The sequence below is a fragment of the Neovison vison genome, chromosome 3, assembly GCF_020171115.1.
Source record: "Neovison vison isolate M4711 chromosome 3, ASM_NN_V1, whole genome shotgun sequence".
Lineage (NCBI taxonomy): Eukaryota > Metazoa > Chordata > Mammalia > Carnivora > Mustelidae > Neogale > Neogale vison.
Window position 1 is genome coordinate 12,177,835 of NC_058093.1, and position 24,607 is coordinate 12,202,441.

A 24,607-nucleotide genomic window follows, 5' to 3' on the forward strand; every position below is an offset into this window, starting at 1 on the left:
CCAAACATTTAATTCATCCTCACTTCTGTTATTTCCTGTGTCTTTATAGCAGGTTCGTCATGGACCTTTGGCTCTGTCCAGAATGGAGTTTTTGAAAAAGTGTAGTATAAATAGGAATTTCAATCTTTACCTGTATTTTTGAAAAATACAGTATGGGATATGAATACAAAATCTCTGACAGCTTTTTAAAATTCTATATCTCTTGGGAATGACTTGCTTTCCACCCCAGAAAATTCTTCTCTCCTCTCCCCTCCCCACCCCTCCCCTCCCCTCCCCTTCCCTCCCCTCCCCTCCTCTCCTCTTCTCTCTCCTCCTCTCTTCTCTTCATTCTCTCACTCAATTTCTCTCTCTCACCCCTCCCACCTGCCTCCTTCCCTTGTGTCCCTGTCCTTCTCAGCTTATCAGTCCTGGGCCCTGCCACCCCCCTAGACAACCTCTCCTCCCTCCACATTCCCACACTGCTCTTAGGCGCTGGCCTACACTCAACATATCCAGCCCCATAGAGAACTCAGTGCCTCTTTTATTAATACAATAACAGCCCTTTGAGGCAAGAGCCGCCCCCTGAGGCTCTGATGTCTTCTCACCCTCTCCCTTTCTTTTCTTCTTACTCACTTTTCCCTCTCGAAGTTCTGAAAAAGCAAACTGACCTTCAGAAGGTAGCCCGTAGCTAGTGGGTAGCTCCAGAATGTTCTATCTCTGGGAAACAGTCTGGGGTAGAAAAAAATAAAAAGACTGAGACCTTCCTCTCATCCCCATATGAACGCTGTTTGCCCACCATTAGTTTCTTGTTGCTGCTGTAACAAGTACTACACATTTAGTGGTTTAAACAAGGCCATGTGCTATCTCAGAGCTCTGTAGGTCGGAAGTCCAACATGGATTTTATTGGGTTAAAACCAAGGTGTCAGCAAGCTGCATTCCTTTCTGGAGATTCTAGGGGAGAATCTGTTTCCTTGTTTATTTAGTGTTATGGACAGAACTCAGCAACCGGAAGTCAGACACAGGGACTGAGATCCCCATGTTGTTGCTGGCTGTCCGCTGCGGGGCCATTCCCAGCTTCTAGAGGTCACCTACATTTCCTGGTTCGTGGCGTCTTGCTTGCATCTTCAAAGTCAGTAAGTGGTAGGCTGAGTCCCTCTCGTGCTCCAACCTCCCTCTTCCGTCTCACCCATCTAACCCACCCAGGGGAAATTCTTTGCTTTTAAGGACTAGTGACTAGACAGGGCCCCCCTGGATAATCCAAGCTCTCTCTCCTTCTCCTGTCCCTACCCTTCATCATATCTGCAAGGTTCCCTCTGCCATGTAGGGTGACATGGCCACAGGTTCCTGGGATTAGGGTATGGATATCCTTGTAGAAAAATCAAATAATCACCTTTGAAAGTCATATGAAAACTGTTTTTCATTTTGTTTTGTTTTTACCTGTCCTCCAAATGTCTCTGTTAAGCTGCAAGCATTTGGAAAATTTTCCTTTGTAGTATAAGAAAAGATACAAGTTGGAAGATGTATACTCTTTAAAAAAACAAAACAAAACAAAACAAACCTAAAAAAAAAAAAAATACCTGTGGTCAAAAAAGAGAAATCCCCATTACTAGTTCTTGAGGCCATCTTTCTGTAAGATTTGGTGAATTTTTGTTGAAAGTTCTCCTCACAATGGTCTTCCAAGAAGATACCATTTTCCTACAATATCCTCTCTAATTTTTTTTTCTTTTTTGACATTTTGAAGTTTTTTTTTAAATTTTATTTTATTTCTTTTCAGTGTTCCAAGATTCATTGTTTATTCACCACACCCAGTGCTCCGTGCAATACGTGCTCTCCACAATACCTACCACCAGGCTCACCCAGACCCCCACCCCTCTGCCCTCCAAAACCCTCAGTTTGTCTCTCAGAGCCCACAGTCTCTCATGGGTTTCTCTCTAAATGTTTTGAGTTGGATTGCTTGAGATACTTCCAAAGTACCCAGCCCCCAGGGCCCCTCACACCGGAACATCACATTTTGCTTTATGTCTCCTGCTGAAGATGCTGAAGATGAGACATTTTAAAATCCAGGGCTAAATGGAGGAGGTGGGGAAGGGAATATCCACGGTTATTACTTCTCTGAGTAGCTACTGCCGCTGCTCTGTGCTATCTAGGAAAATTAGAAGCCCAAATTCGAACAGGTGATTGCAACATGCAGAAACAAAGCGGGATACACACACGGAGGCTGCCAGAAACAACATCGATTAAACAATCAACAACGAACAAGTCAAAAGGAAAAACGTGAAGCCAGCTGGAGTGCCAAAACGGAGCGAGAAACCATCACACATCCACAGTTAATAAGAAGGAAAGCATGTGGGAATGGGAGGCGTGGCCTGAAAATGAGATAAGAGGCTGTACATGCAGGACAGTCTGGGGGTCTCTCGAAGACCTTTCTCAAAATAAATAGTGTTTCAGAAGGATGCAGGGATGCCTGCCTTGCTGTGGGGAGTCACATGCGAGAGAGCTCCGTGCCGTGTTCTTTGCCGTGCATTTTTATCCCACCTGCTAGAACTTTCTACTTATGCTTTCTCTTTTTCTTCAGCAGAGAACAGGAGAGTCATGATGGGCAGTTGATAAAAATGGGGGGGGCCCCGCATTTACATAGTCATTCAGTGACTGTCAGGTACCCTGATGCTTATGGAGTACAATTAAGAGAGTCTCTAATCTGAATAAAAATCTGTTCTTTTCGCTTCGTGTCATATACAATATCACTACAAGCTCATCTCCATAGTCTATTATAATGCACACTTTTATACTACTATAGCCTTCACCTAATCAGTCCTCCACGAGCTAATCAGCTCAAATACTGTCACAAGTGGCATAATGCATGCAATTATCCTTAATTCAACTTCTAAACATGGAGGTGAAAGATCAGATTTCACCAAACAGGCTGATCAAGCATTCATGAATTGATAATCATGATTAATGGGAAATCACAGCGCAAAACTTGTTTTAATTTACCTGTTCATGTGTTAACAGAGAAATGCGAACTTTCATCCAGCGCAAACAAAGAATGTCTAGACTAGCAAATGAATTTTAACCCCAGGGTAAGAAACACACGCATTCACTATTTCAAGGATAATCTTAAATGACAGGAATCAGTGTGGCTAATTCAGGATTATAGTTTTGAAAATATCCCGACCTTGACTCACTAAAAGAGAAATAATTACTCAGAAATGGAATCTCTAGTTATCACCAATAAACGTGGAAAGGGGAGATTTACTTTGAATGGGATAAATTGAACGGCTTGTCTGTGTAGATCTTCAGATTTCTATGGAGCTGGGCTATTTTTGAAAAGTGGCCTTTGCAGGTCACTATGGTAGGATTTGTGTTCCCTTAAATATTGACCACTTTTAAGGCACTCCGAGTACTGACCTATGATTCATTCGTCTATTGAAATAACGTTTATTGAGCAAATATTAGACGGCAGAATCTATGCTAAGTATTGGGGATAAAAATGGTAGATAAAAGCAGCCTCATCTTTGAGAGACTGGCAGTCCAGCTGGCGAGAGAACGCAAAGAACTGGTGTAACAGGATGACACCCTGAGGAAAAGGCTGAGGGTGTCTTACTTTGTGGGGAGAGTGAAACGTACGCTGGCACAGCACCAGGGTTAAATCTCCGAAAGGCTTGGCTTTCCCTTCTAGACCTTCCACGGTGGCAGGAGTAAACACCCCTCTTGTCCCTGGCAGGAGTGGAAGGGCTGAGAGCAGATGGTACAAGCGATGGAGAAGGAAGGGCTGGTGTCCGAGGTCAGAATGCGGGCCTGGCCCAACCCCAGGAGGCAGCTTTCCCGCAACTGAAAGGGGATGGTGGCTTCGAGGTTTTTGAGGCAGAGATGCACTTGGCTTCTGCGTCACCGCGGGGAGTGATGGCACAGATGGAAGGGGATGCGTATGGGGTACTTACGGAAACGAGAAGTCTAAGTGCTGCGATTAGGGTCTGTGTCACCGAGTCTTTCGTCCAAGGAGGGGACCCCTGAGAGACACACCTCCGAGCCCCCCCTGCTCACCCACAGCGGGTCGGGCACGGAGACAGCAGAGGAGCCGCACCGGGCAGAGCACCGAGGCGATGTTGGCCCCCGTCTCTGGGAACCGCTCCAACACGGAGATCGTACACATTCCTGCACATGTTTGGGAACTCCACAGACGTGACCGAGATTGGATTTCTTGCCACAGGAATCTACCGGCGGGGAGCAAATCCGTACCGGGTGGTGCCAGCTAGATGCCTACAGGTCCTACAGGTGCTACAAAGGAATCTGGCAATGAAGACGGCCTGGCTTGACTGAGGGAAACTGGAAGCCACCTGCCTTGTGAAGAGAGTGATTGTTAACCAGCTCTGACCAGTTATGGCCACGTGGAACACTGGCAGCGCCTAGTGTGAGCTCTTGGATTTTTCTTTTCTTTTCTATTTTAAAGATTTTATTTATTTGACAGACAGAGATCACAAGTAGGCAGAGAGGCAGGCGCGGGGGGCGGGGAAAAGCAGGCTCCCTGCTGAGCAGAGAGCCCAATGCGGGACTCGATCCCAGGACCCTGAGATCATGACCTGAGCCGAAGGCAGAGGCTTTAACCCACTGAGCCACCCAGGTGCCCTGCTCTTGGATTTTTCTGATTCATTTTTAAGAGAAGTTAAAGTATTATGTAAACACCTTGAATTTTAAGTATTGCAAACGAATTCAATTTTTTTTTAAATTTATTTGACAGAGATCACAGGTAGGCAGAGAGGCAGGCAGAGAGAGAGAGAGGAGGAAGCAGGCTCCCCGCTGAGCAGAGCACCCGACTCGGGGCTCGATCCCAGGACCCTGAGACCATGACCTGAGCGGAAGGCAGAAGCTTTAACCCATTGAGCCACCCAGACGCCCCAAACTAATTCAAATTTTAAAAGAGTTTGTAGACCAAATACATTTCATCTGCCTTATTTGATCCAGAAACTGGTCATTTGCAACTTCTGAGCTACATGGAGGAAAAAATATTTAAAAAAAAAAAAAAAGTTTTTTTTTTGTTTTTTTTTTTTTTTTAATGTGGAAAGTTGTGGGAAGTGGGTAGAGATGTTACATTTTGAAATGGGAATAGGGAAATGGACGGGGCTTCTGAGAAGATGTGAGATATCAGAAACAATGGGAAAAATGAAGCACCAGAATTCTTAAGCTTGTTTATTTCTCATTCGGTCAATATTTACTGAGCACCCCATCTCAGGCACATGCTAAAAGTTAGTACGGAGGTAGGGTTCTCTGCAGAGCCCAAGGAAGTCCGTAGGCTGGATGACAGGGTTCAAGGGGAAGGTGGTAAGAGGAGGCCAGAGTGGTTGGCAGGGACCAGTGCCTGGAGCACCCCACACGGGGGCCCTGCGGAGGAATTCGTATTCATCTAAAAGGCAGTGGAAGATTAATGAAGGATTTTAAACAAGAGTTCCGTGATCAGGTGTGAATACTCAAAGATCACTCAAGGTTAGAGTATAAAACATTGAAAACACAGGGTCAAGTAGGGGGCAATACTGTTATTCTGGTGAGGCTGAAATTCCAGGTAAAGCAGAAAGAAGTGAATGGAGAGAAGTGAATGGATTCAGACCCATTTAGGAACTGGAAGGTTGCTAAATGGGAATCGAGGAGTAGAGAATGAAGGAGAGAAAGGATTTAAGGTAACTTCCCCCAAGTTTCTGATTTGGGCACAGTGTGGATGATGGTGCTATTCTCTGAGATAGTAACCTCGGGTCCAAACAAACAAACAAAAAAGAAGCAGGTTTAGGGGAAAAGTTGATTTATCCTGCTGTGGCACGTTACATTTATGGAGTCAGAGAAACATCCAGGGAGAGATAGGCATAGGCAAGTGGGTGTCAGGGCGTGGACTTAAAGGAAAGGTTTGCTTTTGGTGCCGTTGGCATGTAGCGGGCACCTAGAGCTGGAGAGAGAGAACACTGTCCACAGGGAGTTTAGAGGAAGGAGATCAGACAGTCAAGAGACGATCCCTTGGGGCTAGTGGTATGTAAGGAATGAATAGAAAGGAAAAGATTGTGAAGACATGAAAGAAGCAGCAGCCAGGGAGGCAAAAGAAGAATCAGAGGATTTTAGCTAGAAGGCAAGAGTAGAGACTTTTATTTATTTATTTTAAAGAAAGCAAGACAACCAAAATATCCTTGAGATTTCAAGACAAGTAGGACATTGGGAATTTAGGCCAGAGTAGTTTCAGTGGTGGGGAAGCCCAAGGATAAGGTTTATCCTCATCCCTGGTGAAGAAATATAAATAGCAAATGTAGACAGTTCTTTAAAAAGTTTGGTTATGAACAAGAAGGGTGAAGTTGCTTGAGCCTTGATGGAAAGGTGGCATGGACGAAGGAAAGGAGGGTGTGTGTGTGTGTGTGTGTGAGAGAGAGAGATAAACTTGAACTTCTCTAGATGTGGATGGGGAAAGGAACCAATACAAGAAGAAAGGGTATTTCCTCCAGTGGAAGGGATGCCGAGTGGTTTGTAGATGTGGCGACCAAGTCAGGGGGTTTCATCCTCACATCTCTTATCAACTGAGAATGAGTGAAGGAGCTGGGGACTGAGGAGACTGAGCGAGGTGAGACGGCGCTTGTGGGGACGGGGAACAGAACTCTGGGAGGCCTTAGAGCCCTGCTGAGATCGGTGCTCATAAACGTGTGGTGACACAGATTTCCTGAACTGTCACGGTCCCTCCGGCAGAGCTCCGGAGCCCAGAGTAGGGCAGCTGGGTTCCTCTAGTGCTGGGCCATTGCCGGAGGATACAGCAGAGGGAAAAGGGAATGAGGATCCTAGAGAAAAAGCAATTAAAATGTTGGACTTTACAATCGGAGGCCTCCCTGAATAATAATATCACAATAATTTTTAACTGTTATTATTAGTACATACATGATGCTTCCTATGTCCCCGACAACATTCTATATACGTCATGTAAATGACTCACAACCATGAGACGTCAGTACGAGTATGTTCCCCATTGTACCGGCGGAGAAACTAAAGCCCAGAAAATTTAATTAACTTGCCCCAGGTCACACAGCTAATAACTGAAGAGTTAAGACTTGGACTCAAGCAGTCTGGAGGTCGGGTTTGTAACTGCTGGTAACGTGTTTGTTGGTAATATGTTCATCACTGTCTCCACCCTTTGTCTCTCAGCGGGTCTTTCTCTGACATCTATGCACAGGCATTCTTTTCTACTCAAGGGGCAGAAACAGATGAGCCAGACTTGCTACATTGAGGTATGCACACATACACACAACGCCCAGAAATCGGAAGAGGAGTTGGGAGGTTATCGACTCCATTTCTTTTTTTTCCTAAAATATCTAGATCGGACATAAGACTAGGTGCTCCGTCCCAGAAGGACTGGGAAGCACAGTGCTCTGAAAACCAGTGTCTGTGACGATTGCGGCCATACCCCATCCCGACCACCCCTTGGGCAGTGCTGGTGGGTGTCACCTCTATTGGTCCCTTGATGCTGCCCAACAGCAGGTGAGAAAGGATCGCTGTCCCCATGCTTCCCTCCTCCCCTCCCCGAAGTCCTCCATCCCCGATGGGCATTTACTCCTTTACGTTCGGTTCAAGTGCACGTCCTCTGCTGAGCTCCAACTACCTGCTCTTTCCCATCTCATTGTGAAAGTGTTTTCTGAACTCGATCTTTAATAGATGGAGATAACAAGGTCATGCAGGGGAAGGAAACAAGGAGTGCAGAGTGGACAAAACACGGCCCCTACTTAAAATTTTCTCTCTCCGCTGATGGCGACCGTAGCATTTATAGTCACAGAACAGTCCCACTGAACTGTTCAGACCGAGGACTTAACCTGGACTGGGATTCACTCCTGAATTGGAAGAATTTTGAGAATGAATGTATTTTCAGTGTCTTTCAAACAATGGATTCTTGCTTATTCTTCTTTTTTAAGCACACGCAACATAGCATTTTTTATAAAGTGTGGTTCCTTTGAGGTCTTTAAAAAGACTCCAGCTGTATAGAAATATCTCATTAGTGACAAAGACAAAGCAAGTTTTTTCCCTTTTGTTTGATCTAACAATGGAGGATTCATCAAACCCGGGTGCCTCGCAGGCTCACAATGGATTGTACAAGTCGGGCATTTTGTTACCATTTTTTTAAACGTTTCCTCCTCCTCGCATTTGTCCAGGTGTTCAGATCTCCTTCCAAAGTCACAAAATACAATATGAGTTGAACATCTGGCTCATAAAAGTCCTTTTGAAGGCAAAGCAGCGTGTCTCTCTAGTCAAAGGAAGATGCCAAAGAAAGTATACCCAAGGATATCCACCAGATACGGCCTGGAAGCTCAGCTTGCTCACCGAAAACCGGAAAGTAGTTGTCCTTCCTGGATCCTCTGCAGCTTGGGATTGTAATCAGGACGTGTTCATGAGCGAAGCATTCCTCCAGGCAAGAGACGGGGCGCCCATCGTCACGCCCTGAGCACGCGGTCTGGGGAGGCTCGCCAAGGATGTCCCGCAAGCCAGATGGAGAGAGGATGCTGCTGTTGACACGGTAACCATCGGAAAGTGGTGAGCGCTTAATGACGAAGATATAAAGCTCAGGAAGCAAGAAGGAAAATGGGGAAGCCACTCATATGAAAGAATGATGACAAAAATCTGTGTCTGCTAAACCCTAGATGACCTGTTGAACTTGAGGCTAAGCTACAATCAAAGGTTCGGCTCTTCGCTCGACATTACATGTAGCGGTGGTGGGTTTCTTTTAACGACTTTTGTTTTATTTATTTGACGGACAGAGATCACAAGTAGGCAGAGAGGCAGGCAGAGAGAGAGAGGAAGCAGGCTCCCTGCTGCTCAGAGAGCCCAATGTGGGGCTCGAACTCGGGACCCTGAGATCACCTGAGCCAAAGGCAGAGGCTTTAACCTATTGAGCCACCCAGGTCTCCCCAGTCTTGTCTATCTTAATCAACAAATGGGTCTCCTTTGCCTTAGACGAGGCCTTGCTCCTGTAGGGCCCTGAATCATTTGTTGAATTCTTTAAAGGCCAGGGGACCTAGAATAAACCATTCTATAAATTACCTACAAAACAATGGTCAAAAACATGTATTGAAACGTTGTCAATAAGATTTGGCCTCCAAATAAATAGCCTGTTAAATGGTTTTGTTTCCCCTCAGCTTTGTCCATGTTTTAATAGACATACGTCACTTACCTCACGGTCTTCTGTTCCAACAGAACAGAAATAAAATGATCTTTTCCCTTAGGTAAGTCCTTCCAGAAGGATATATTGCCTCCAGAATTATTTGGTAAGTTTCTACCCTGTTGGGTTCAAATTCTGGACACCCAATTTAGCCAGAAAAGAAAAACTATTGTCTCAATAATTTGAAGGGAAAAACAAAAAACAAAAAAAAAACAAAAAACAAACCCAAACCCAGGCCCCTATTGCCCAATAAACCTCCAAGCTGTGTGACAGATATCGAACAAGCACAAAGCCTGAGAGAAATCCAATAGCATCTACCTCGAGAAACAGCTAGTCTCGGGGGAGGACAATTATCAGGTGACCAGTGCTTACCTCATGGGTGTTTGCTGCAGTCAGGTACAAAGGCTCTTCTGAGATTCCCTGACGCATCCCCGGCGCCGGCCCCTGGCCTTTGGCTCGGCCCCCCGAAACTGCCAGAAGCACTAACACCCGTGGAAGCAGGAGACTTCCACAAGCAGGAGACTTCCACAAGCACGCCCCAGTTTCTTTCTCTTTCTTCCTTCCTGCCCTTCCTCCCTCCTTCCTCTCTGTTTCTTTTCATGGTTCAAGGGTTAAAACTACACCTGAAGCAGAGGACATATGGGGTGGGGGAGAGATCATTTGAGAAGAGTTTAATAAAGAGGCTATGAACAAGAGTAGCAAAAGCCCAGGAGTATTTTAGCACTCAGCACCCAGGCTGCCTCCGGGGAACTCACCGCCCCAGGCCTGACAGGGCAAAGTAGGCTTAGTGAGACCCGGGCAGCTACGGAGAGATGCTGACAGGAGCTTCGATGGGCTATGGGCTGACAGGAGCTTTGATCTCCCGTCACTTTTCAGTGACCTCACAGGGAGGGAAGAGCCCAATAAATATTTGTTCCTACAGGGTCCTTCCTGTCCTTCCTGTTGCCCTAACCCAACTGGAAGCCAAAGGGCTGCAAAACTCATTAACATCCACTATGGGTCAGACTCTGGAGACACAGAGCAAAGCAGAAGGAGGTCGAGAGAGAACCTAGGAGGGTAAGCAGAACATGTCCAACACAGGACTAGATTCCTGGCTCCCACATTTAATTTCTGGCTTCATGCCATAATTAAGAAGTCTCTGAGCCCAATTGCCCCCTCCCTCAATTAGATTTGAAGGCATCTTTCTTCTTCTGTCTGCTGACTAGATAGCCTATTGTATTTTAACTTCATAGACTTTGATTGCCTACTTTCCAAACTCCATGATTATTTCAAAAGTCACAAGCCAAAGTGATCATGTAGAAAACCAGCCTAGTATTTAATATCATACAGACAATGATGGGTATTCAAATACTCACTGTTGGCATGTTCAATATCTAGGGTTTACTTTAACACACACACACGCACGCACGCACGCATGCACAGTTTTCTTGGAGCCTACACTAAGAGAGCAAAACCTACAATCCCTCAGTCCCAAGCCAGACTAAAATGCTAGTTCTCCTAAAGTTAACTACATAGACATCTTTTGTGCTAAAATTCATCCAGGGCGGCTGATACGGCTTATGCAACAGGGGCTTAAATCTGGAATGATACACGGAATTCAAACTTGGAAACCAGCCAGAGTATTTCACCTGCAAAGTTCTTACCCTGGGCACTCTCTTCCCAGCTCCAACCCCATAGTGTGGGCAGAGAGATCCTGTTCCTGTCCCCGCCCCCAGCCCCCACATCCCCACTCCCTCCCGCGTTCAGTTTCCCAGGTTAACCATCATCTGATGATATCTAGCCAGAGAAATGTTTTGGTTTTAAACACAGAACTACTTCAAGTCATACATGGGTCGTTTTTCCAACACGCAGGCTTATAGGAGTGGATTTTCAATCAGAACTGCTTGCATGTCCTTCAGGCTAGCTATTTTGGATACCATATTTTCCAAGTGGAAAAATAATCATGGTCGAGCAAAGCACATGGCCAGGTGCACACCTGTGGCACTCCACCTCCGGGGCGGCCGTGACTGAAGGCAGATGCCCGACAGCACCTCAAGACGAGTGAGCCCGAACACGCGGAGACCCCAGAACCCAGACGTTCGATGCTGTCTCTTGATTTGTTTCACTACCTAGACTCAAACCAGAGTTTCTTGAAAGTAATTTAGGAACTCACCAGGAAAGAGGAGTCATCAGCCTTTTAACGAAGACATCTGTGTCTGTATCTCTATGTCTCTATCTATGGGTAAGGGTATTATCTATTGCTGGCTCCGGTTACATTACAGTTCGAGTTAAAGGTCCATGTTTGGTCAAGAGTATCTTTATGGTCAGGATTCTAAATGTCTCCCATGATTATACTTGGTTGGTATTGAATCGTGTATGTTGTGTTGAATATTCCTTGACATCTACTCTTAGTCTGTAAGTCATGCAGCAAACTTTAGTCAAAAGCGATATAATTCCGGGGTGCCTGGGTGGTCCAGTCGTTAAGCGTCTGCCTTCGACTCAGGTCATGATCCCAGGGTCCTGGGATCAAGCCCCACATCGGGCTCCCTATTCAGCAGGAAGCCTGCTTCTCCCTCTTCCATTCCCTCTGCTTGTGTTCCCTCTCTCACTGTGTCTCTCTCTGTCAAATAAATAAATAAAATCTTAAAACAAAACAAAACAAAAAGATAATACAATTCTGACCTCCTAGTACACTGGCTGGATTCTCAAGGCACTTTTTTCTTTGTCTGTTCATTTGATCCCGTTATTAAGTAATCAGATAAGAATTTTTAGGTCCTTCCATGTGCAGTACAATAGGACAAAAAGAAATGAACCTCAAGGAGGGTGCCTGGCAGGAACCATCTGGTCCAGAGAACCAGTCAGCCTCGGACACCCCACCAGAAAGGAGCTGGTGAAGTAAATACCTGACCTCACTACCTTCCCTCTACTTGGCTTGTACCTCATTTTTCTCTACTTATCAACTATTGACAAATTTATTAGCCTCCCTGAACCTTAATTTTTCTTTTTCTTTTCTTTTTTCTTTTTTGCAAATTTGGGGTGGTGATAAAAAAACCTATTCCATTGGGTTGCTGTGAATGTTGCTGATTAAATGAAAATGTAAATCCCTTAGGATATCATTTATAAAAATAGTGAAATGAACAATAGCTTCATCCACTAACCCTCCCTTCCCCACTCCACTGGGCCAGACAAAAGCACTTGCAAACAAGATAGGAATCACAGAATTTTATCCTTCAAAATGATCCTAGCCGTCATAGCCCCTCCCTTCTGTGTATCATTCCCATTCAAGGCTCTGTTGCATAAGCTGCGGGGTTTGAGCCTCATTCGGATGCTAGAGAGCTTTGTGACTTTGAACAAATAAGTCAACTTCTATTGGACCTCAACAGCTCTACGAAATGAGAACCTTAACACCTGGCTAGACTTCTCTGGGGGTGGGGCGGGCGGGGGGGGGACAGGGGAGCTCGTGGACACCACCTGACGGCTCTGTCGTGCTCCCCCTCTCTGGCCATGCTTCAGCTCTTCTCCACCTGACGGCACCCTCGTTTCTTTGAATGGTTTTTCACCTGAAAATATTAAAGGACAGGGAATATTTTATGATGGAAACTGGTGACAAAAAATGCCTAACAAAAAGCGACAGCGGGCGAGGGTCTTCCAGACAATAGGCAACAAGGAAAAGGTTCTGACGTTGAGAGTAAGCACTCAGGACGATGGGGACATGGTCCCAATATTATAAAGGAAATAGCATATGCCTTCCTGAGAGTGTGGCTGATTTGGGATCCCGCTAAAAAGTTTAAGTGAGAAATAATAATAGAAAATAGGGACTTCTGCAAGTTTTGAAGCCAGAGAAGGAACATAAAAGTGTCTTCCCCTTGGGGCGCCTGGGTGGCTCAGTGGGTTAAAGCCTCTGCCTTCGGCTCAGGTCATGATCCCAGGGTCCTGGGATGGAGCCCCGCATCCGGCTCTCTGCTCAGCGGGGAGCCTGCTTCCCACCCCTACCCCCCCCCCCGCCTCCTCTCTGCCTACTTGTGATCTCTGTCTGTCAAATAAATAAATAAAATCTTTAAAAAAAAAAAAAAAAGTGTCTTCTCCTTAAAGGAGGAGCACCCAGCCCAAGATTGTGGGAAAGATGGAAGCTTAGGGTTAGAGATACCAAATGTGTGGGGGGCGGTAATGCACACGTGAGCTGATGGGAGCCTGCACCAGGGGTGGGGGTGGGGCGTCAGGAAATAAGTAGATAAAGAAGATAAATAAGATAAATAAGCAAACAAGACAGTCTGAGGAAACCTCTGACGGGCTGTGAGAACTTCCTGGATGAAGGAGAAAGCAGGAGGAAGTGCGAGAGTCGATTTCCGAAATTTCACATCCACACACCTGGGAGAACGTGGGAACTTGGATCCGCTGCAGGCGAGGGAGGAGACAGATTTCTGTGGAGTTCAGAGCAGAGGGGCCGGCCTACGGGTCACGTGGGTGATGGGAATAGATCCCCGGGAGGGAAAAACGTGGTGTTCCTCTTCAAGGAAGCGCACACACGTGGGAGCAGATGGCCCAGTCTGGCTCCAGGCTATACTGTCTTGGTTTATTTGGGTTTATTTATCATCTTTGAGTGGCAGTCCTATTTCCATAGCTACACCGTTTTACTCATACAGTTTATGAGTCTGTGTGTCATTCTGCTTAGTTACGTATAGCTTGTCCTTAGCAGACTGGAAGCTTTCTGAGAGCAGGGATCCTGCCTGACTTTTCTGGATACCCTCCAGGATGTCTAGAAAATGGTTTGCATGCAGAGGTGCTAATCAATATTTGGAATCGATGATGAGCTGGATTGCCTACATGCACTGATGAGATCTTCCTAAAAAACTCAAAGCAGGCAAGACAGCCGCCTCTATTTCAGGCATGGAACAATGGGAGATAACACATGAAAAGAATATTTAAAAGATAGCTCAAAACAGGAGCCCCTGGCTGGCTCTGTCTGGGGAGCATGCAACCCTTGATCTCAGGGTTGTGAACCGTATTGGGTATAGAGATTACTTAAAATGAAATAATAATTTAAAAAAAAATAGTTCAAAACCAAAAACCAAATTTTTCTTGGAAAAGAGATGAAACAGTAAGGCAAAGCAACCAGGAGGCAAGATCTGGGTGCAGAAGCAGCCAGAGGCAGTGGGGCTCAACCCTCATCCTGCAGTGGAGCTAAAAGGGTCCCAGGCCAGGCTGAGATGACCCGGTGTTCCTTTTATGTATTATAGCATAACAAGCCACCCCCAGACTCAGTGGTAGGAAGCAACAACCATTTTATTTTATTTAAAATATTTTATTTATTTGTCAGAGAGAGCACAAGCAGGGGGAGTGGCAGGCAGAGGAAGAAGCAGGCTCCCTACTGAGCAGGGAGCCCGATGCGGGACTTGCTCCCAGGACCCTGGAATCATGACTTGAGCCGAAGGGAGATGCTTAATGGACTGAGCCACCCAGGCGCCCCAACAACCATTTTATTAGGCACATGGATTCTCTGGATCAGGAATTCAGAAAGGGCAAAGGGGATAGCCTTCTCTGCTCCGCAGTATCTGAGGCTTCAGCTGGCACCACTCACGCAGTGGGGAGCGATCTGAATGGCTGGTGGTGGGGACAGCTAGGGCTAGAGAGTCCATTTTCAAGATGGCTTCTTGACTCACATGTCTGGAGCCCAAGCTGGGCTGACTGAACGACAGACTCAGCGTCGACTGTAAACCTCACTAGAAAGTAAGGCAATGTGGGAAGAAATGAGAAAAGACAGACAAAACAACAAGGGTTAGCAAGAATGTAAGAAAATGAGATCTACCACGAGCAGAAGGAAAAACTTGTCAAATCCCTTGGAATTTAGTAGTATCTACTGCCAGTAAATGAAGATTCACATCCCTTGTAACCTAGCAGTTCCATTTCTAGGTAAAAGTCTTAGAACTTTCATTTATGTGGGCATCTGCCATATTAATTAGATGTTGTGGCATAACAAAGACCACAGTAACTCTATGGCATCCAAGAAGAAACATGTGTTCGCACGCTCACGCTTCTATAGGTGGGCTGGGCATCAGCTGAGGCAGGTGGTTTGGTTCCCAGCAGCTGGGGTGGTTCACACCCATGTGGAGGTCAGCTGATAGGACCAGGACTCAGCCAGGAGGCCCAGCTCTGACCCATTTGACTCCTCCTCCTAGGCCTAGACAGTGGTCTACGCATGTTGTCATGGCAATGGCGGACTCCAGAGTGCTAATCTGACCACACAGGCTCTTTCCAAGTGTTTGGTCACATTTTTCCTACTAACATTCCACTGCACGAAGCAAGTCACATAGCCAGACAGGAAAGTTAGTGGGAATAACGGCAAAGTCACCTGGCAAAGGACATGATCATAGGGATTCTTCCCTAAGAACTGAATCTTGAATGCAATCTACCACATTCACTGCAAAACTGTTTCTAATGGGATGAGGAGAACCTAAATTGTCATCAGAAAAAAAGAGAATGGGTAAGTAGATTGTGGTGTTTTGGTCCATCCAGCACTGTAGAACAATGAAAATAAACTAGGGCCACCAATATCAACATGTATCAACATCACAAACAAAAGGTTGATTGAAAAAAAAAAACAAGTTGTAGAATGAAATGTGAAGCGTAAAACCCTTTATGGCAGGCTTTTAAAAGCTGCAGACTCAGATACATATTTCTTATGTACAGTAAAACTATAAATACATAGTAAAAATACAAATACAGTAAAACTATAAAGCAGGGATAAGAAAGATTGACCTAAGCCTCGGGGTAGTGATTACCCCTGGAGAAAAACAAAGATAAAATGGAATCCTGGAGAGGGGCGCCTGGGTGGCTCAGTGGGTTAAGCCTCTGCCTTCAGCTCAGGTCATGATCCCAGGGTCCTGGGATCGAGCCCCAATCGGGATCTCTGCTCAGCAGAGAGCCTGCTTCCCCCTCTCTCTCTGCCTGCCTCCCTGCCTTCTTGTGATCGAGCTCTCTCTCTCTCTCTCTCTGTCAAATAAATAAATAAAATCCTTAAAAAAAAAAAAAATGGAATCCTGGAGAGAGATAAAGTGGGCTTCAGCCATATCTGTGACATTGGTGTTTCCTAAAGAAAAGATACAAAGCAAATACAGTAAAATGTCAACATCTGCTAAATCTGGAATGCTGAATGAAAGATGCTTCTTATCTCGTTTGGTGAGGAAAGGGTTACAAACAGCCAATGGAGTAGTGGTTTTGGCCCTGGAAGAGAAACCACTGTCTGCTGCAAAACACCTCAGGATTCTGCCCACTCTTTCTGCTGCTTCCCCTCCCTGTCAACATTTTGAAACTGCTCCAGGTATGAATGCAAAGCAAATGAGGCCAAAAATGATGACCAAGAATGAGCAAACCCCATTCATCTCATTCTGATCACTTGTGGGCTTCGGTTTTAAATCCCAGACACACAGACCTCCTCTCGTTTTGTGACATGTTTGGCTGCTTCATGAGTCAGCAAATCAAGTGACTAGGACACCGAATCAAGGTGCCTTTGTGGAGGGGACTGAGCGTGGAAGGGTTCATTTCACTCACCTTTCTTTCCTTTTAAGTTCATTGTTTATCAAAGCACCGCAGAGTCTCTCTCCATTCCTAGGGGAAAGGAAAGGACCATTACGGAAAGAAAATGACACCCAGATTTTGTTAGCAAATATTAGGAAAATTTTAAATCATGGCAAGCAGAAACTACCAGCTGGCCTGGAAGCAGAAAGCCGTGTCGATGTGGGAGCTGGAACGTAAGATGACTCCAAAGCCCTTCACTTTGAACATACGAGTAAAGCAAAGTCAGAGAAAGAACATTGATTTTTAAGCAATAGAAGGTTCAATATATTTTTCCCTGGTAGAGTTCAATTTACTGTCATTTTTTTTTTCCCAATTTATTTATTTTCAGAAAAACAGTATTCATTATTTTTTCACCACACCCAGTGCTCCATGCAAGCTGTGCCCTCTATAATACCCACCACCTGGTACCCCAGCCTCCCACCCCCCCGCCACTTCAAACCCCTCAGACTGTTTTTCAGTGTCATTTTATTTTCACTGTGATGCTTCACTCGAAAGATGTTGGTTTGGGATTGAAATGTACATGCGTATGAAAAAACTTATAAAAATCGTACAAATATAATGTAGCCTTTCTAGATGGTTGCCGCTGTTACACCACGGACGGCTGTGTTCGTATGTATTAATGGTAAACAGAGGACATGTCTTCAAAACACGCGCTTAATTGAAGAAAATGGGATTGTTGGATGCAAGGCCACGAAGGTGCCAGCCTGTATATTTTTCAGAAGCACTCTGCCCAAAATGAATATCCTTGCCTGTTTGCGATGTTACAGTCAACATTAATCTGAATAATTTTTCAATGGAATAATTTTAAGATTATTAGCTGTGATTTGTGAAGTTGCTCACAGTGGTTATTAATAAAGAAAAATCTCTCACCCCCTCCTCTGACACCCGTCTGGAATTATTTGTTACATAGTTCTCCTTCCAAAGACCCGTTTGAATTTTTCCACTTCCCCCAACTCTCATCCAAGCCATCCCCCTCTCTCCCATGACATTCTGTTCTCCCCGTAGTCCGTCTGGCCTCCTCTTTCTGTCTGTTCTCCATACAACAGCAAGAGGGATCTTTCTCAAGTATGAAACTGGTCGCACAATTTCCGCTTGGAAAAAATGTTTCCGGCACTTGCTTCCTATTGCCTTTAAAATCCATAATATGGCCTGGAAGATCCCACTTCTTGCTTAGGACTGCAGACTCCCCTCATGCAACTCCCTGCTTCCTCCAGGGACTCCCGCAACGAGGTGGTTTTCATTTTCAATCCAAGTTATAAGACAGTTATAGAAGAAAGTGAAAAAATCCTGTGATGTTCGTAATGCCCCCATCTGAAGAAATGTCACACGCCCCTCTTCCCACAGCTTCCATCTCCCCGAAGGCAACCACATAATTATTTCAGCTGACTCTTTGGAATTTTGTGCTCACATTTCTAAATAGCATGGTTTTAAGGCTACTTTTATTTATTTATTTATTTATAAGAAACCTCAAAGCCCAACGTGGGCCTTGAGCTCACGATCCCAAGAGCCACATGCTCTACTGACTGAGCCAACCAGGTACCCCCTTTTCTGGTCTTTATTTACTTCATTATTTACTTTAACTTTTTTTTTTTAAGATTTTATTTATTTATTTGACAGAGAGAGATCACAAGTAGGCAGAGAGGCAAGGCAGGCAGAGAGAGAGAGAGAGAGAGGGAAGCAGGCTCCCCGCCGAGCAGAGAGCCCGATGCGGGACTCGATCCCAGGACCCTGAGATCATGACCTGAGCCGAAGGCAGCAGCCCAACCCACTGAGCCACCCAGGTGCCCCTACTTTAACTTTTTTAAAAAATAAAGCTCTAAGTAATCTCTCCACCCGCCATGGCTCGAACTCATGACTCTGAGATCAAGAGTTGCACACTCTACTGACCAGGACACCCAGGTGCCTCCTATTTTTGTTTTAAGTCTACTCTATTGGGTTCTTACTGTGCAAGGTAAGAACTTATTCTTTAATCCCGTTCTCCATTTCTGCCCCCAGCACCATCCTTCCTGTTCCCAATATAGTTACCTGATAATTATGGTTAGACATACCCTGTATTTACATTGTTTGGGCTATATAAACATTTTAACAGCTCAGCCATGTGTGTCAAAGGTTCCTCTTCCTTCCTGAATAACTTACTTACCCTGGAGTTATGAATCGTTATTTTTTTTCCCATTGGTTTGATTTTCTTATCACTAAGTCAACCCTACACCCACCTTAGGTGAATAAACATTTTCTCCATACTCTCAATTAGGTACATGTCAGTGTTTACTAAGGTATTTCCCTTGCCCAGACTTCCACATCTGATGAGCAACTGTCATACTGGGTTCTCCCTCTATTCCCATTTTAGTGTAATTTCAGGAAAAAGCAAAGTAAGGGCATGTGTCCCATTTGCCATCTTGAGCCACACTTCTGGCTTCCTTTCAGATCCTTATTCAGAGGCCCAAGGGCCTTTGCACATGCTGTTCTCTCTTCCACAAATCTCTTCCCTGCTCTTTGCCTAATCTCTTCTTATCCCTTAGATCTGAGCTTAAAAATCACTTCTTCAGCAGCGTTCCCTGATTTCCCCCAACCAGCCATCCTCATTATACTTTTTCTTAATATCCTGTACTTCTCCTTCATAGCACTTATCACAAGTGTTAGTGCAGTGTGATAGCAATGGAAATATTAATTTTTTCCCTCCACAACTTATACATGACCTTTTCCCTAATCAGGCCATCCATTTATTCAAGGAAAGTGGGATTTGTATAGAGGGAGTGACAAGAGCAGGAAACATTTCATGCTCAGTTTTTCAACTTCCAATAGAAGCTTATAAAAATTAAAAGGGCAAGTCATGGGGATGCGCATGGAGAGCAGAGCTGATGCTGTAGCCTGGGGACCAAGTAAGGAGGAAAAGTGGGGTTGGCATCGGGACCCTGGCCAAGCATCATCCTTGGCCAGCACCAGGGAGCCCTGGGAGGGAGCAGAGACATACAGTCCTGGGTGTACTTCACATATTCGGCAATCTGTTGCTAATATTCACTAGTACATAAGCCAATATATAAATGAAAAATGTAAAGGATCCCCTTTTATTGTCAAAATTATCGAGGGTCTGAAACTGCTTGCAGTGAATAGAAATTACAGTACAAGTCAGTCACTAACTCATTCTACCAACTGCCAAAACATTTGTTGGGTTGTGACAGTTGGTGTGCCCGTGTGTTTGATGCAGCTGTCACTGTCTGAGGAAGATTCTCCAGGCACCCCAGGCCACCTCCCCTGGGCCTCCCTCTGATTTCAGTTGCAGCTGAGGTAGTTGGCTTCCATGCACACCATCAGCAGCCCAACACAAGTGTCTGCTAATCTCTTCGCTTTTCTGCCTGGAAGTACCCAACAGCAAACACCCCGGGGGCCAGCCTCGCACAATGGTAACCAGACATCAACGGGAAACAGTGCCCTCAGACTCCCATCCTTTGGGAAGACGATTTTAAGGCATGTTCTACATGGTTTCTCAAAGGGTCCCTAGAGGGATCTGGCATCAGTTGCCCACAGTGGAAACCAGCACCGTCACATGTCAGCTGTTGACATCCCTTCCTTCCCCATCTCATTCCCACTCCCATCCTCTTGCCTTCTGGGGTCGACTTCCAAATGTACGCCCTGTACCCAGTGCAGCCTCCTTGTCTCAGGCTCCGTTTTGGAGAGAAACCCAAGCTCACATGCTCTCTGAATTATTTCCTGGAATGAGTCACGGCTCAAGATTGGGTGTTGCAGGAAAACTTTCAATGACTTCCCTCTTGCAGTGATAATCATTAGGAGAGTGGAGACCCTATGAGGACCTGAGTGGTGGTTCACGCAGAGGCCCTCTCTCAGCTCAGCTGTGGAGTGCTCCCTCCCCAGGAAGACCTTAAGGACTTGGAGTGATGGATGTGTTCCGGAACTGGCGGGAGGAAACCTTCACAATGTGTATGTACATGTTTATCAAATCACAGTGACGTACACTTCACATACCTTACCATTTTGCATGTCAATACCTCAGTAAAGCTGAATTTTAAAAAAAGGAGGGAGGCTTTAGGAACTGGAGGCAACTTTCCAACACCTGAAATAAATAATCTAAAATCCAAAGCAAGTTCCAATAATCTGCACTCAAAGCCAGAAAAACAGCCTCAGTACTCTGGTGCATGGGGTTTCTGCGATAAACCACATGTTCTGATCTGCATGAATAAATAAAATTTATTCAATTTTACTTCATACTGTCATTACTCTTATATTATTTTGCAACTGACATGAAAATAATCCCATAGTTTAGTAGTCAGTGCAGTCATACTAGTGGACCTGAGGGTGAATTGTCCTGCCCGCAGACTTTTATCTCCATTCCTGGATAGGCCTCCATGGGTCTCTGGATAAACCAGCAGAAGCAAGAAGGGTCAATCAGTGAAAGACTATTATCATATGATCTCGTTGATGTGCAGAATTTAAGAAACAAAACAGAGGATCATAAGGGAAGAGAAGAAAAAATGAAACAAGATGAAACCAGAGAGAGAGACAAACCATAAGAAACTCTTTTTTTCACTTTTTAAAAATTAATTTTGTTAATTAACATACAATGTATTATTAGCCCCAGGGGTACAGGTCTGTGAATCATCAGGCTTACATACTTCACAGCACTCATCATAGCACATACCCACCCAATGTCCAAAACTCAACCACCCTCTCCATACCCACCTCCCCCCAGCCGCCCTCAGTTTGTTTTGTGAGATTAAGAGTCTCTGATGGTTTGTCTCCCTCCCAATCCCATCTTGTTTCATTTTTTTCCTTCCCTACTCCCCTAGCCCCCGACTTTGCCTTTCAAATTCCTCATATCAGGAAGATCATATGATAATTATCTTTCTCTGATTGGATTATTTCACTCAGTTCGCTCAGAGTAATACCCTCTAGTTCCATCCATGTCATTGTAAATGGCAAAATTTCAATTCTTTTGATGGCTGCATAGTATTCCATCGTGTGTGTATACACACACACACATATGTGTGTGTATATATATATATATATATACACATATATATATATCCATAAGAGACTCTTAATCAGAGGACACAAATGGAGGGTTGCTGGAGGGGAGGGGAGTTGGGGGGATGGGGTAAGTGGGTGATGGGCATTAAGGAGGCATTAACATAATGAACACCGGGTGTTGTACGCAGCTGACGAACTGCTAAACTCTACCTCTGAAACTAATACTACACTATAAGTTAATTAACTAAATTTAATTAAAAAAAAAAACAGAAGACCCCTTCTCCATTCCTAAGACTGTTAAGCCCCATCCAAATGTGGACATGTGGAATTCACCCACCCCACCCTTTTCAATGCCTCTTCAGAAATAGAAGTCCAGGCTTTGTTTCAGTTTTTTGCTGCTATGTAAAAAAAATCCCAAAATCCGTGAGTTAAAACAAAAATTTATTATGATTTCTAATGGCTCTGAGGATTGACTGGTCTCAACTGGCTAGTTCTCAATTGTGGTCCCTCATGGGGTTACAGTAGAATGTCAGCTGGGGCTAGCCGTCCAAAAGCTTGACTGGTGGGACATCCAAGATGGCTTCTTTACCACATGTCTGTTTCCTAGCTGGGGATGTTCGGAAGAACTGGAGGTTGTCCAGCCATTTTTCTTCCCATGGGGCCTCCCCATGTACTAGGTCAAGCTTTCTTGCAGCATGGTGGACTGAGGTCAATGACTGGTTTGTCTTACAGAGAGCCTTCCATGAGACCAGGAGAAAGACTTCTTCTAGAAGTCTAAAAGCCACACCATGTAATTTCTGCCATATCATCTTGCTCACTAGCAGCTTATAGGTTAGCCAGATTTAAGGTGAGAGGATGACCAAAAGAATCTGGATCCTGGGAGACCCAGTTCCTTGCAAGCCATCTTTTAGAGACTTCCTACCACAGGTCTAAATATTAGAGGGTGAGAAAGGAACTTGGGTAAGACCAGACAATGGTCAAGCCCATCCACTTTGCTTAAATATCTATTTATTTGTGTGATCATGTGTTTGATGGATTCTATCAAGACCAGAGTTTGGCAAACATTTTCTGCAAAGGGCCATGGAGTAAAAACGTTAGGTTTTGGAAGCCATGCATCTCTGTCACACTTATTCAGCTCTGCCCTTCTGTGTAAAAGCAACTGAAAACAATAAATAAATGGGCAAGTGGGGCTATGCAAAATAAAACTTTATTTACGAACACTAAAATTTGAATTTCTTATGATTTTCCCGTACTGTAAAGTACTGCACTTCTTTTGATTATAGTTTTCAATTATTTACAAATGTAAAAGCCATTCTTAGCTGGTAGGCAGAACAGAAACAGGCGGCTGGCCAGGTTTGGCCCAGGGGCTATAATTTGCCAACCCCTGGTCTAGACTGAGGCAGGGACTGTGTCTGCCTTATCCACCCTTATAAGCCCTGTATTTAGTACATCCCAGCAGTGCTCGGTAAATATTTATTGAATGAATAGTTGATTTATACACAAATTATAACACCCTGAAATAAGAATTTCTCTGAGAAGTCTTTAGTGTTCACCCTCTACATCAATCTCCTCCACTTAAAACCTGGGTCAAAAATTACATTTGCAGCTTTATTGACATTTTGCTGGAAATATAGCAGTATCAGTACACCCAAGTCTCACTTACCCATGCTAAATGTGCCCGGAGTACCTTGAATAATCTGAGATTTCAATACTGCAGAGTGATGGAGGTTTACTGCCTTCTTAGCTTCTCAGAGAGAGGCAAGCACACGCCGTGAATCGGTGGTCTCATAACTCGAGCCACACATCACTACATAAATGCTGACATTATGACACCGTAGGGTCCTGGAATTGTCCAAAGTTGTCGTGGAGACTCCTGCTCACGTCCCTTCATTTTCCAGCCTTCCTGCTGGACATCCCTGTCACTGAGGCCCTAACCACAGGACCTGCGGCCAAACCTATGGCCTCTTCCCTTTCTGCATTCCATCCTGCTGCTCCTCCTTCCTCGTCTCGCTGCCTGACTTCCTTGTTTCCATTAAGGGCACAATCAGTCCCCAGTCCCTGAGGCTCAAAACTTTGGAATTTCCTTTTTCCTCTGCCTCTCCCCCATTATCCCATCTTCTCATTGCTACAGGTCCAATGGAGATCCTAATCATTCTGGTCTAGACTCTAGACCAATATAATCTCCAAAGCACCCCCCCACTTCCCACCCTCCCCACTCACCGCACACGCACCTTTTGCTTCTTCTACCTCGAACACAATCTATAGATGCAAAACTAGGAGTAACCCTCAACCCCAAGGGTTATTAAGTAACCCTTAATAGTTACTGCCTTTCTTCTTAATCATTTGAGTAGCAAGCTTCTCTTTTTTAAAAAAAAAAGATTTTATATATTTGACAGACGGAGATCACAAGTAGGCAGAGAGGCGGGGGGCGGGGGGGAAGCAGGGAGCCCCAATGTGGGGCTCAATCCCAGGATCCTTAGATCATGACCTGAGCTGAAGTCAGAGGCTTTAACCCACTGAGCCACCCAGGCACCCCGAGTAGCAAGCTTCTTAAAGTATAAATTTCATCATGTCACTTGCTTGCCCCAAAACCTTTAATGGTTGTCCACTGCCAACCAAAGTGAACAACCTCCCTGGCCTAATATTCAAGCACTTCTAACCAAACGTTCTAGCCTCATCCATCATAAAATGTCTACCTTTTCAGCAAAGCAGGAGCGGGACAGACTGCCTGTCTCCCAATATTTATTCTTTCCTTTTTCCTTAGAAATATCACACTTGGCTTTTATTCAGGCACGGGGCCACTGCATTTTCCAGCCTGCCTTGCAGTTAGGCATGTCTACTAGACAAAAGTTCTGTCAAACAGGATGTGAGAAGAAATGTTGTGTGCATCTTGTGAGAAGTACCCCTAAATGGCAGAGGGCATGC

At 45.0% G+C, this 24,607-nt stretch overlaps 1 long non-coding RNA gene across 1 annotated transcript; it reads right to left on the minus strand.

Annotated features, from left to right (window-relative positions):
• Positions 1-14,593: 14,593 nt before the first annotated feature.
• On the minus strand, positions 14,594-23,617 carry LOC122901710. Its single transcript, XR_006383663.1, has 3 exons — positions 23,346-23,617; positions 16,673-16,729; positions 14,594-14,844 (listed from the first exon to the last, which is right to left on the minus strand). It is a non-coding gene; the product is annotated as an uncharacterized LOC122901710 (long non-coding RNA).
• Positions 23,618-24,607: the final 990 nt, after the last annotated feature.